Genomic DNA, 13,369 nt, shown 5'->3' on the forward strand with positions numbered 1-13,369 from the left:
GGGACAATTGAAACAGTCAAGATCGAGATCGAGAGATTTTAGCTGGGTGACAGCATCAAAGGATGTGCAACAAAGGTGAGAAATAACCTACTCCTGTTCTTAATATTCCTGTTTTCAGCATCACTGTGGTAATCTGAGGTGCAATACACCTTTTAGAGAATGTGAGCAGATTGACCACGTGACTATATTACCCAATTGCTGTGTAGCTACAATGTTAATCAGTCGTTTAGAATAGGGTCTGGTTGGAGAAGCATACTTTGTGCTAGCGCTCTGTGTCTTATGTTAATAAGCAGCATGTGCTTCATCTTACATTGGACTCTGCGTCTGCAGTATATTGTTTACCAATTCACTCACCAGTAGATAGGTGTGCAACCATGTTCGCTGAACTAAGCTACCTGACAGAGAAGGAACATAACAATCACTGTTACTGAATTAATGTTAACTGTCAAGAGAATTTATTTTTCCTATACCTGGAAAGAATTCTAAGCATTGAGAATGACACCTGCTGGTTCAGTGATCCAGGGGAGCCATGAGGTTGTTCCCACATGCAGTGATGGGCAGTGAGAGAACATGGCTGACATCTGTTTAAATCAGACAGTCAAGAGTTTGAGCTCCTCATAAGGTTTGAGACGTGTCTACAGCTGCATTTATACTAGAGTAATTCCTCACTTAGTGTCCTGGTTGTGCTCTTTAAAAGTGCGACTTTAAGTGAAACAATGTTAAGTGAATCAGAAACAATGATGGGGAGACCAAACGTAAACTGGGCGACCACTTTGCAGAACACTTGCGGTCTGTCCGCAAGAAAGACCCAAACCTCCCTGTCGCTTGCCATTTTAACACTCCACCATGCTCTCTTGCCCACATGTCTGTCCTTGGCTTGCTGCATTGTTCCAGTGAAGCCCAACGCATACTGGAGGAACAGCACCTCATCTTCCGACTAGGCACTTTACAGCCTTCCGGACTGAATATTGAATTCAACAACTTTAGATCTTGAACTCACTCCTCCAGCCCCACCCCCTTTCCATTTCTTCCCCCATCCTTTTGTTTTTTCCAATAATTTATATAGATTTTTCTTTTCCCACCTATTTCCATTATTTTTAAATCTATATCTTTTATGCCCTGTTAGCCTTTCCACCCCACCCCCACTAGAGCTGTACCTTGCATGTCCTGCCATCCATTCTTAATTAGCACATTCATTTAGATAATATCACCACCTTCAACACCTCTTTGTTCTTCTGTCTGTGACATCTTTTGATTATCTGCTCCTATCACTGCTTGCTTGTCCCTACAACCACACCCCCCTCACTTCTCTCCCCCACCCCCTCCCCTCCACCTTAAACCAGCTTACATTTCACCCCTCTCCTAATATTCACTCAGTTCTGTTGAAGGGTCATGAGGACTCGAAACGTCAACTCTTTTCTTCTCCGCCGATGCTGCCAGACCTGCTGAGTTTTTCCAGGTAATTCTGTTTTGTTTTGGACTTCCAGCATCTGCAGTTTTTTATTTTTATATTAAGTGAATCAGATTTTGCCATAAGAATGAATGCATAAACTGGAGTTAGGATCCCCAGCGAGTCTCTCCTCAATCCCCAGTGAATGTCTCTTCCAGTCCCCAGTGAGTCTCCCTGACACCCAGTGAGTCTCTTCCCCAATCCCCAGTGAGTCTCTCCCCCAATCCCCAGTGAGTCTCTCCCCCTAATCCCCTGTGAGTCTCTCCCTGACCCCCACCAAGGCTCTCCCTGACCCCCGCCGAGTCTCCTCAATCCGCAGCGAGTCTCTCCCCAATCCCCAGTGAGACTCTCCCTGATCCCCAGCGAGTCTCTCCCCTGTCCCCAGCAAGCCTCCCCCAATCACCAGTGGGTCTCTCCCCAATCCTCAGCGACTCTCTCCCCGGCCCCTAGCAAGTCTCTCCCTAGTTTCTGTACCTGGATGTGGAGGCAGTAAATTAATGGTTCTTTTGGATATTTGGAGTGGAGTGATGAGCAGGATAGTGAGTGAGGCAAAAGCAGGACGTGAGTGAGTTAGTGGGCGAGGCAGTGAGCTGAGTGCTGATGTTGTCACTGAGGGGTGAGGTCTGAAGATATAGTGAAAATCGTGACTTTAAAAGGATATATGCTTCCCATTGCGTTGGTAACATAATAATGAAAAAAAGCATTGAATGGATCAACATTAATTGAGGTATTACTTTATATGCATAGCAACTGTGTGAAAGAGAGGGTCTGACTAAGCTTGGCTCCAGAGTGGTTCAGAATTCGAGTCTGCCATTGGTACCTTCTCGTTTCAGTGTCTGTCACTCCTGCATTTTGAGGGAGTTATGTCACATTGCCCTATATTTACACTTAACTGCAGTACTAAGGGAATGCTGCACTGTTGGATTTGTTTTCTTGAGATAAAACGTTAAACCGAGGCTTTGTCTGCCCTCTTAGATGGGTGAAAAAGATCCCATAGCTCTAGTTATATTTGGACGGCTACAGAATGTGGTTGTACATCCCATGTGTAAGTGTATAAATAGTGATTTTACACTCAAACTTATACAATATGACCTGCAGCAAAGTGAAACCGAAGCCACTTCTCATTGGTGCAGACTGTTAAAGGGTGAGCTGTAGCTTCAGTATTCCTGAATACCTACACTCTGTAGCTACCATCCAAGTAGACTGAACTTTCCTGAAATTTGTCAAAGGTTCTCAGTCCAGTCTTCAGTACTATTTTTGCAGGTCGGGCATCGTGGATTGAGAACAGTCACCCGTGATCTGCACTTTGAGAAATGGAATATTATTACAGAAACACACAACTGTTACAGTGCAGAAGGAAGCCATTCAGCCCACCAGCTGGCACTGGCTCTCTGAATGACCAATTCCCTTCCTGCCATTCTCCCATTATACTGCCTGCAACCCAACACATTCTCCCATTTCAGAGCTCCAAACACACAGATGGAGGCTCCTTTTAACCTAACAAAGATGCATTTGACTCTAAAGAACTTGCTTCTCCTTCTGAGTGTTTTTCAAAGTCTGAAAGCCAATGGTAAGAAGAGTCTCAATCATAATGGCCTTGTCCTTGTTAATGAACTGATTGCAAATTTTATTGAGGATCCTGAACTCTGTAAACTTTTTTGAAGATCTCAGTGTTATTCAGGAGGAATGTGATTTACAGCTCCAGATAGAGTTCAGGTCCCCCTTCACCTCTGCCCTGCTGTCTTTACTTGTGCTTCAGTGAGGAACGTAATGAGGTTCTCGCTTCCAATAACTGTGGGACAATGTAAAAAGAAAATAAATATATGCATTTTTGTAGCAAAACTAAACCTTCTCAGGCTTTACATCCAATTAAGTACTATTGATGTGTACAAAACAGAGCAGCCAATTTGCACCTTTCAAGTATCCACAAAAAGCAATGAGATAATGAACAAATCATCTGGCTTTGTGATGCTGGTTGAGGGATAGATATTGACCTGGACACCAGGAAGAACTCATCTGCATTTAATTCAAAAAATGCCATGGGATCTTTTACATCCACCCTATAGGGCAGACTGAGCCTTTGTTTAACGTCCCACCTGAAAGGTGACACCTTTGATATTGAAACAGTGTAATCTTCTGCCACTTTAATGCAATGTTGGGGAGAACGTCACACTGTTGGAGGGGTTGGCTTTAAGATGATTTTCCGGGAGGGAGGAGATGATAAGAAGAGCATCCCACTATTGAAAAAAGAACAGGAAGCTCTCCTGATGTCGTGGCCAACATTCCTTTTCCAACAGAAACAAACTGACAGGCTATTGTTGCCACCCGGGATACATTTTATGACATTCTGGGGACATGACAGGCTATATAGAAAAGAAAGTCTTTCTTTCAGTGATGGTCTGAAGGAAGGAAAGGAGAACAGAGATTGTGCTGATTGGGAAGCAACAGGGGGTTAGACAAGGCAATGAAGACTCTGAAATGTTGATTGATCTTCACTTTATCGATGGGTCATGGAGCTAGTGATTGTATATACAGTGGAGGCAAGCTCTGAATGTGAGTTTTTTGTATAAAGGGTAATTTATCTGGGTGCAGCTGGAAACAACAGTAAGAGGGATTGATGTCATGTGAAGTTTATCATATTACAGGTGGGAGGCACAGAAATATTGATGATATTATGCTGTGAATTTCTAATAAATTGTGTGCTCTGTGACTCAGCCCAGCATCAAACAAGCAGTGGAGAGATTTTTAATTAAGTTGGAGCCTGTGGCACCTCAATTATAGCTGGAACTAATCAAAGTGGTTTCAGTTTTCTCAGCATGAAAGTATAAAAGGTTGGAGCTCAATCCAGATTTGATGTCAGACAGGAAGTCAGATAGCCTTGTCACCATCTTAAAGCAAAGGTGTAGCAGTGGGATAGAATTTAGTGTCAATCTACGAAAACTAACCTGTACCTTTGATCATGTCAATGAGGGCAATATAAGATGATAAGACATAAGAATAGGAGTAGGCCGTTCAGCCCATCGAGCCTGCTCTGACATTCAGTTAGATTATGCCTGATCTGATTCTGGCCTTAACTCAATTTTCCCACCTGCCCCCATAACTCTTGCTGCCCTTTTAGATCAAAAATCTGTCTAACTCAGTCTTCAATATATTCAATGCACCAGCCTCCACTGCTGTCTGTGGAAGAGAATTCCAAAGACGAACATCCTTTTGAGAGAAGAAATTTCTCCTCATCTGAATCTTAAGTGTCAGACCACTGGTTTTAAACAGTGCCCCTGGTTCTTGATTTCCCCAGGTGAGGAAACATCCTATCCTGTCTAACCCCCTCTCATTCTTCTAAACTTCAATGAATATATGCCCAACCTGCTCAACCTTCCATAGAGTTATCGAGTCATAGAGGTCTACAGCACAGAAAAAGCAAGAAAAAATTCTTCCTCACATCCCCTCTAAAACTCCTGCCCCTTACCTTAAATCTATGGCCCCTGATTATTGATCCTTCCACCAAGGGGAAAAGTTCCTTTCTGTCTACCCTAACTATGCCCCTCATAATTTTATACACCTCAATCATGTGCCCCCGCAATCTCCTCTGCTCCAGGGAAAATAACCCCAGTCCATCCTCACAACTCCACATAACTAAAACTCTCCAGCCCAGGCTGGTAAATCTTTTCTGCACTCTCTCTAGTGCAATCAAATCCTTCCTATAATGCGGATTCCAGAACTGCACACAATACTCTAGCTGTGGCCTAACCAGCGTTTTATACAGTTCCAGCATAACCTCCCTGTTCTTATATTCTATGCTTTGGCTAATGAAGGCAAGTATCCCTTCTTAGCCACCTTATCTACCTGTCCTGCTACCTTAAGGGGCCGGTGGACAAGCACACTAATGTCCCTCTGATCCTCGGTACCTCTCAGGGTCCCTACCATTCATCGTGTATTCCCATGCATTATATGTCTTGCCCAAGTGCATCACCTCACACTTATCTGGATTAAATTCCATTTGCCAATGATCAGCCGATCTGACCAGCCCGTCTATATCCTCCTGTAATCTAAGACTATCCTCCTCACTATTTACCACCCCACCAACATCCGTGTCATCCACGAACTTACTGATCAACCCTCCAACATTCAAATCTAAATTGTTTATGTATACCACAAACAGCAAGGAACCAACACTGATCCCTGTGGAAACCCACTGGACACAGGCATCCAGTCACAAAAACACCCCTCGACCAATTCAATCAAATTGGCCAGATATGACCTCCCTTTGACAAAACCATGCTGACTGCCCTTGATTAACCCCTGCCTCTCCAAGTGTAGGTTAATTCTGTCCCTCAGAATTGCTTCCAATAGTTTCCCCACCACTGAGGTTAGACTGACTGGTCTGTAGTTCCCTGGTTTATCCTTTCTTCCCTTCTTGAATAACAATACCACGTTGGCTGTCCTCCAGTCCTCTGGCACCTCTCCTGTGGCCAGAAACGTTTTGAAAATTATTGCCAGTGCCCCTGCTATCTCCTCCCTTGCCTCACTCAACAGCCTGGGATTCGTTTATCCAGGCCTTTTACTTAGTTCTGTTGAAGAGTCATATGGACTCAAAACATTAACTGTGTGCCTCTCCACAGATGCTGCCAGACCTGCTGGGTTTTTCCAGGTATTTTTATTTTTGTTTTGGATTTCCAGCATCCTCAGTTTTTTGCTTTTATCCTGGAGATTTATCTACTTTTGAAGCCTACCAGACCACTTAGAACCTCCTCACTTTCTATGCTAATTTATTTCATTGTATCACAGTCCTTCGACCTGATTTCCATACCCACGTCATCCCTGTCACTTGTGAACGCTGACACAAAGTATTCATTTAGCACTCTACCTATGTCTTCCAGCTCCACACACAAATTACCACTATGGTCCTTAATGGGCCCCACTCTTTCCCTAGTTACCCTCTTACTCTTAATGTACTTGTAAAATAACTTTGGATTTTCCTTTATTTTACCTGCCAATGTTTTTACATACCCTCTTTTTGCTCTCCTAATTTCCTTTTAAGTTCCCCCCTACACATTCTATACTCCTTTAGGTCCTCCACTGTTTTGAGACCTCGGTATCTGCCATAAGCCTCCCTTTTTCTCTTTGTCCAATCCTGTATATCCCTCAACATCCAGGGTTCCCTGGATTTGTTGGTCCAACCATTTGTCTTTACCGGAATATGTTGGCCCTGTACTCTGCCTACTTCCTTCTTGAATGACTCCCAATGCTCTGACGCAGATTTACCTAAAAATAACTGCTCCCTGTCCACTCTGGCCAAATCATATCTGATCTTATTAAAATCAGCCTTCCCCCAGTTTAGAACTCTGATTTCTGGCCCATCCTTGTCCTTTTCAATAACAGCCTTGAATCTAACAGAGTTATGATCACTATCTGCAAGATGCTCCCTCACTGATACCTCTACCACTTGGAGGCTTCTTTCCCTAAAATTAAGTCCAGGATTGCCCCCTCTCTTGTAGGACCTTCTACATACTGGCTGAAAAAGTGTTCCTGGGTGCATTTTAAGAATTTCACTCCCTCTAAACTTATCACACTATGACTAACCCAGTTAATGTTGGCGAAGTTGAAATCCCCCACTATTACTACCCTATTATTTTTACACTTATCTGAAATTTGCCAACATATCTGCTCTTCTATTTCTCTCTGAGTTCCCTCATAAGAAAAACTCTTCATCCCAAAAATCAGCCTAGTGAACCTTCTTTGTACTGCTTCCAGTGTAAGTATGTCCCTCCTTAAGTAAAAAGACCAAAATGTACACAGATGTGATGTAATGTGGTCTCATCAACAGCTTGTAAGTTGTAGCAAGACTTCCCTATTTGTATACTCCAAACTTCTTGCAATAAAGGTCAATATTTAATTTACTTTCCTAATTACTTGGTGTACCTGCATGATAACTTTTTGTGATTCATGTACAAGGACAGTAAGATCCCTCTCTACCACAGCATTCTGCAGTCTCTCTCCATTTCAATAATATTCTGCTTTTTTATTCATCCTGCCACAGTTGACAAGCTCACACCTCCCAACATTATACTCGATCTGCCAAATTTTTACCCACTCACTTAACCTATGTCTTAATATCACTTTGCAGACTTTTTGTATCCTCCTCACAACTTGCTTTCCTACCTATCTTTGAATTGTCAGCAACTTTGGCTACAGTACACTGTGTCCCTTCATCCAAGACATTATTGAGGCCCAGCATTGATTCCTGTGGCATTCTACTAGTTATAGTTTGCCAATATGAAAATGACTAATTTATCACAACTCTGTTTCCTGTTAGTTAGCCAATCCTCTATCCATGTTAATATATGACCCCCAACACCATGAGCTCTTAACTTTTCATAAGATACCTTACTGAATGCATTTTTTAAATCCATATAGATTATATCTACTGGTTCCCTTTTATCCACCCTGAGTGTTACATCCTCAAAGAAGGTGCCCTAGTAGCAGCGACCACAATATGATTGAAATTTACATTCAGTTTGAGGGAGGGAGGTGTGGGTCTGAGACTTTGTTTTAAAACTTAAATAAGGACAAATATGAGGGCATGAAAGCTGAGCTGGCTAAAATGAATTGGCAAATTAGGTTAAGGGATAGGTCAATAGTGATACAGTGGCTAATAGTTAAGGGGATATTTCACAATGCACAGAAAAGATACATTCCAATGAGTAAGAAAAATTCCAAGGGACAGACACATTATCCTTGGTTAACAAGAAAGGTTAAAGATATCATCAAACGTAAAGAAAAAGCATTTAATTGTGCAAAGACAGGTGGCAGACCAGAAAATTGGACAGAAATAAGGAACAGAAAAGAATTACTAAAGGACTAATAAGGAGATAAAACTGGAGCATGAGAGAAAGCTAGCCAGAAATATAAAAAGATAGTAAGAAATTTTATAAATATTTTTAAAAAAAGAGAATTAGCGAAGTGAGCCTTGGTCCTATAGAAAGTGAGTCTGGAGAATTGATAATGGAAAACAAGGAAGTGGCAGGTGAGTTGAACAGCTATTTTACATCAGTTTTCACTATCGGGCTACAAGTAACATTCCAGAAGCAGCTTTCAACCAGGGACTAGAAGTGGGGAAGAAAGTCAGGAAAATTACAGTCACCAGAGAATTAGTACTGAATAAATTGCTGGAGCTGTGGGCTGACAAGAACTCGAGTCCTGATGGACTTCATCCTAGGAAGTGTCTGGTGAGATAGTTAATGCATTGGTTCTAATTTTCCAAAACTCCCTAGATTCGGGGAAGGTCCCATTAGATTGAAAGATAGCAAATTATTCATTATTCAGAAAGGGAAGGAGTCAGAAAGCGAAAAACTACAGACCAGTTAGCTTAACACTGGTCATAGGGAAAATGTTAGAAGCTATTATTTAAGGAATTATAGCAGGGGACTTGGATAAGCTCAAGGTCATCAGGCAGAGTCAACATGGTTTTGTAAAAGGGTAACCAACTTATTATGTTCTTTGAGGAAGTAGCATGTGCTGTGGATAAAGGGGAACCAGTGCATGTACTGTACTTAGATTTCCAGAAAGCATTTGATAAAGTGCCACATCAAAGGTTATTGCAGAAAATAAAAGCTCATGGTATAGGGGGTAACATGGATAGAAGATTGGCTGGCTAACAGGAAGCAGAAAGTAGGCATATATGGGTATTTTTCAGGTTGGCAACATGTAACGAGTGGTGTGCCACAAGGATCCATGCTGGGACCTCATCTGTTCGGTTGACTTGTATGAAGGGACGGATGGTGCTAAATTTGATGATAACAAAAAAATAGCTGGAAAATAAATTGTGAAGAGGATATAAAGAGGCTACAAAAGGATATAGATAGGTTAAGTGAGTGGGCAAAGATCTGGCAAATGGAGTATAATGTGGGAAAATGTGAAATTGTCCATTTTGGCAGGAAGAATAAAAGAGAAGCATGTTATCTAAATGGTGAGAGATTGCAGAGCTCTGAGGTGCAGTGGGATCTGGGTGTCCTAGTGCATGAATCACAAAAGGCCAGTATGCAGGTACTGCAGGTATAGGAAAGCTCATAGAATGTCATCATTTATTGAAAGGGGAATTGAATACTAATATGGGGAGGTTATGCTTCAGTTGTATAGTACACTAGTGAGACCACATCTGGAGTGCTGTGTACAGTATTGGTCACCTTATTTAAGGAAGGATGTAAATGCATTGGAAGCAGTTCAGAGAAGGTTTACCAGACTAATACATGGAATGTATGGGTTGTCTTATGATGAAAAGTTGGACAAACTAGGTTTGTACCCAGTGGAGTTTAGAAGAGTAAGAGGTAACTTGATTGAAATATATAAGATCCTGAGGGGTCTTGACAGGGTGGATATGGAGAGGATGTTTCCTCTTGTGGGAGAACCTCGAACTAGGGGTCACTGTTTAAAAATAAGGGGTTGTCCATTTAAAACAGAGATCAGGAGAAATGTTTTCACTCAGTGGGTCTTGAGTCTTTGGAACTCTCTTCCTGAAAAGGTGTTAGAAGCACAGTCTTTGAATATTTTTAAGGCAGAGGTAGATAGATTCTTGGTAAGCAAGAGGGTGATAGATTATCGGTGGTAGGTTTTTGGATGCAATTTTCAGGTCACTATCAGATCAGCCACAATCTTATCAAATGATGGAGCAGGCTCGAGGGGCTGAATGGTCTACTCCTGCTCCTTGTTCGTATATTCGTAAAATTTCCAAACATAATTTCTCTTTCACAAAACCATGTTGACTTTGCTTGATTGTAATACGATTTCCTAAATGTCCTGCTATTATCTTCTTAATGATGGATTCTAGCATTTTCCCAATGACAGGTGTTGGGCTAACTGGTCTATAGTTTCCTGCTTTCATGAATAGAGGTGTCATTTGTTGTTTTCCAATCCACTGGGAGCTTTCCAGAATCCATGGATTTTTTTGGATTAATTAGTGCATTCACTATTTTTGCAGCCACTTCTTTTAAGACCCTTGGATGCAGGTCATCATGCAGGGCCAGGGGACCTGTCAGTCTTTAGTTCCATTACTTTCCCCAATACTTTTTCTCTAGTGATAGGAATTATTTTAAGTTCCTCCCTCCCTTTTGTTTCTTGATTTTCTATTATTCTTGGGATGCTTTTTGTGTCTTCTACTGTGAAGCTAGATACAAAATACTTGTTCAAAGTCTCTGTCATTGTCAATGCTTACTTTAGCTACTCATTCCTTTTTGCATATTTGTAAAAGCCTTTACCTTCTGGTTTTATATTTTTTGCTAGGTTTCTCTCAGACTCTATTTCCTCTTTTTTTTAGTCATCCTTTGCTGGTTTCTAAAAATATTCCAATCTTCTGGTCTACCACTGATCTTTGCAGAATTGTACTTCTTTTCTTTCAATTTGATGCCACCCTTAACTTCCTCAGTACCACTGTACAGTGTATCCTTCTCATAGAGTTTGATTTTCTCAATGGAACATATCTTTGTTGAGAGTTATGAAATATCTCCTTAAATGTTCACTTCAGCCAACTCTGTCTTCACACCCTTGTAATTGCCTTTATTTAAGTTTAAGACATCAGTTAAGGACCCACATTCCCTCAAATTGATTATGAATCAAACATGTTATGATTACTCTTTCCCAAAAGATCCTTTACTATGAGGTCATTAATAAATCCTCTCCTATTATACATTATCATGTCTAAAATAGCCTGTTTCTGGTTGGTTAAAAATGTATTGTTCTAAAGAACTATCTCAAAAACACTCTATGAATTTACCCTCCAGACTACATTTTCCAATTTGATTAATCCAATCTCCATGAAGGTTAAAATTTCCCATGATTATTGCAATTCCTTTCTTACAGGCACCTGTCATGTCTTGATTTATACTCCGAGCCACTGCTAGGAGACCTATAGGCCGGAATTTTATGGTTCTGTCGCAGTGGAGATGGGGCCGTAAAATGCAGTGAGCCGTTCTAAATTCCATTGACTTCAGCGGGAATGTAAAATCCTGCATCCCGCTGCTGTAATATTCTGCCCACAAACTACTCCCACTAGTGACTTCTTTCCTTTGCTATTTTTTACCTCCATCCAAACTGAAATGTTGACACGCACAAGAGGAGTAATACTCTCTGTCACATGGATTGTTCCGTGTCACTGATGATACAGAGGTTTGGAGTGGATGCCAGCTGCGTCCCAGCATGCAAGAGTGCCGTGTCAGGGCTGAGGCAAGTGTAGAGGCCGATGAGGGGTCACAACTGAGGGGCACTGGTGTCATTACTTGCCTCCTCAGCCTCTCCGACTCAGGAACCGTACATGATACAAGGTCCTGTGAGAGATAGCTTCCACTACAATGACATAGGCTCTACAGTCTGTGGAGGAACCGCCACATGCTCCTCCAAGAAAAGGATTGAAGCCATAGGTATCTCAGCTGAATGTAGGTACAGTGGAGGAGGCTGCCTCTACCTCATCCTCAGCCACAGGCGGAGCACCTCATTGGAGTGGATATGAATGTAAGGTGACGTGTCATTAGTTTCACTTTATGGGTCACCTGGGTGATGTTTGCTCAATTTGTTCATTTATTTATTCTGCAATAATAACTGCTTATGTTCTCAATCTGCCATGTGTGCTATTAATAATTGATATCAAAAAGAAAATGAAGTTTAAGGATTGGGGGGAAAGTGGTGGTGTTGGTGTGGCCTAGATCTGATCTAGTTCCTTGTTATGCAATTTGGGACAATGTTGATGTTGTTTCGTGTCTGCTGGCATTGAGCGTGTTCGGTGACGTCAGAGGACAATATGGCGAGAAGGCCAAAAATTGGTTTCACGATGCCGAGAAACCACTTTGCAATCGTCCTTTCAGCCCATCGATGGCCGGCCACGTTTCCCACCATTGGATGTCGGGAACCTCATTGTAATACATCAGCATATGATTAGAAGGCTAGCCCACCAGATTCATCCCCCCCAACTCCACTGGATCATCTGCCCAGGTCAGCGTGATTGCACACTGATGTGTTTCACAACAGCATGTAAAAGGTGTGCACTTGGCGGGTTGCACTTTGAGGGAAAATTAGAAGTGAATGCACAGTAATGTTAGAGAGCACTCGCAAGGGATGCCTGTTAGTCTTCAAGGTTGAGGCAAATTGTGGGGAGCACAAAGGCTGCCCTGCGGTTGAGATGAGTCTAGGGGGTGGCAAAGGGAGTCTGTGGTTGAAGGTAGTGCACAAACACACGTAGGATGGGGGGGTTGAGTGAGGGAAGTGACCACACATTAGGCAAATGTTGTATGAAGTGGCCATTCCTCTGCAGCTGAGACGGTTCAGCCGCAGCCACATTAATATGATTGGAGTTGGGCCTTTAGCTTCTCTGCCCACTCAAGCAACATAGAGGCATCAAAGTGCTACCAAGTGCCCCAGGGCTTTTCACCCCTCAGACACAGACTGCAAACAAATGAGCGGTTTAGTGGACTGGCCATAAAACCATAAGACATAGGAGCAGATGTAGGCCATTCAGTCCATCGAGTCTGCTCTGCCATTCAATGAGATCAGGGCTGACCTGATAATCTTCAACTCCACTTTCCCGCCTTTTTCCCATAACTTTTGATTCCCTTACTGATTAAAAATCTGTCTATCTCGGCCTTGAATATACTTAATGACCCATCCTCTTCAGCCCTCTGTAGGAAACAGTTGGATGACTGGGCAAGTTGTACAATCTCCTTGCTAAAGCTGGCTGTGGAGCAGTCACTGCTGGAGGCGCTCACAGCCCCTTTGCAATGTCATCATACCAGTTTGGACCAGCCTTCCCCTTGGCTAAAGCTAACAGTGCAGACTTGCAGTGCAGGTTAGGAGAATGCCTGCACCTGAGTTGAGAGCACAGCATGCAGTCCAATGGGTGGAGCTACAGCTAATTGGTCAAGTGGAGTGGGGCGGAGG

The sequence above is a fragment of the Carcharodon carcharias genome, chromosome 19, assembly GCF_017639515.1.
Source record: "Carcharodon carcharias isolate sCarCar2 chromosome 19, sCarCar2.pri, whole genome shotgun sequence".
NCBI lineage: Eukaryota > Metazoa > Chordata > Chondrichthyes > Lamniformes > Lamnidae > Carcharodon > Carcharodon carcharias.